This window comes from Herpailurus yagouaroundi, unplaced genomic scaffold (assembly GCF_014898765.1).
Source record: "Herpailurus yagouaroundi ecotype Mexico unplaced genomic scaffold, PumYag 28, whole genome shotgun sequence".
NCBI lineage: Eukaryota > Metazoa > Chordata > Mammalia > Carnivora > Felidae > Herpailurus > Herpailurus yagouaroundi.
In genome coordinates this window covers 6,026,357-6,028,069 of record NW_024412376.1, presented here as the reverse complement: position 1 = coordinate 6,028,069, position 1,713 = coordinate 6,026,357, and the positions used below count along the sequence as shown (strand labels likewise).

The following is a 1,713-nucleotide window of genomic DNA, read 5'->3' as shown; positions in this document are numbered from 1 at the left end:
TCAGCTGAGAAAGAGAAATTCTTTAAAAAAAACTGTAAGTGGAAACTTCAGTACTGAAAAATACAATATTAGAAATTAATGGACTTAATACTCCATAGTGTCTATTAATTTGACTTTAATAGTCAAACTGTTAAAAGTCAAAGATAAAGAGTAAATCTTGAAGGCAGCAAAAGAAAAATGACATATTTGCCATTAAAAACCAAGGAAGTTGGAAGAGTAGAGTATCTTTAAATTTTTTTAAATGTTTATTTAGTTTTGAGAGAGAGACAGAGCTCGAGTGGGTGTGGGGCAGAGAGAGAGAGGGAGACACAGAATCTGAAACAGGCTCCAGGCTCTGAGCTGTCAGACACTGGGCTCAAACTTGGAAACAGCAAGATCATGACCTGAGCCAGTCGGTCGCTTAACTGACTGAGCCACCCTGGCGCTCCCAAGAGTAGAGTATCTTTAGAGTACAGAAAGGAAAAACTGTCAACCCAGAATTCACTCCAGTGAAAATATTCTACAAGAATCAAGGTTAGCTCTCCATGCGACTGCTGCCAAGCAGCCCTCATGGACACAAACTGTGTGCAGTCCATCAAGTTGGCCAGGATCACCAAAGTGCTGGGCAGGACCAGCTCACAGGGACAGTGCATGCAGGTGTGTGTGGAGTTCATTGGATGACATGAACCACTCCACCAACTTCGATGTGAAAGGCCCTGTGTGCAAGGGTGACATGCTCACCCTACTGGAGTCAGAGCAAGAGGCTCGGAGGCTGAGCTAAACTTGTGGCTGTGTCCTGCGTGTCTGGGTCAACCACTTGGCCCACAGTGATGATCTGTGTTTGTTAATACAGCATTTATATTGTTTAAAAAAAAGCAAATCGGGGCGCCTGGGTGGTGCAGTCGGTTAAGCATCCGACTTCAGCCAGGTCACGATCTCGCTGTCCGTGAGTTCGAGCCCTGCGTCGGGCTCTGGGCTGATGGCTCAGAGCCTGGAGCCTGTTTCGGATTCTGTGTCTCCCTCTCTCTCTGCCCCTCCCCTGTTCATGCTCTGTCTCTCTCTGTCTCAAAAATAAATGTAAAAAAAAAAAAAAAAAGCAAATCAAGGTTAAGTAAAGGTATTTTCAGATGAAAGAGAATTAACCATAAGCAAACATGTACTGTAAGAAATACCAAAGGAAATCTCTTTCTACATATCAACTACAACACAAAGGCTGAGATAGGGTGAAGGAATATGGATCAACACAGTTGTGAGGTTTTTGTAATTTGTGTGAAATGGAGCCATGTTTACTGGAAGCATTTTGTAAAAAAAAAATTAAGGATGTGTATTATAATTCCTAGGGCAAGCACTAAAAATAATGCAAATAAGAAAAGCTAAAAAGCCAATTGGAAAATTAAAATTAAATCTTAAAAAAAGTCGAAACAATAAAAAAATAGGAATGGAGGAACAGTAGAACAAAAGAAAACAAAACAAAAACCAGGGGGAACATATAAAAAACAAATCTAAATGTTAGCTCCAAATTCAACCATACCAATAATTACATTAAATACTAATGGATTAAAACACTCCACTTAAAAGGCAGAGATAATCATATTGAAGAAAACAAGATCCAACTATATGTTGTCTACAAGAGACACACTTAATTTTATATTATATTAAGACACAGATATGTTGAAAGTAAATATGAGCAGTAAGTATAGGAAAGCTGAAGTGTCTATATTAATATCAGAAAAA

General features: G+C 39.2%; 1 pseudogene; it reads left to right on the top strand.

Moving 5' to 3' along the window:
* Window positions 1–549: 549 nt before the first annotated feature.
* On the top strand, window positions 550–760 carry LOC121039951 (40S ribosomal protein S28-like; annotated as a pseudogene).
* The last annotated feature ends 953 nt before the right edge of the window (window positions 761–1,713 follow it).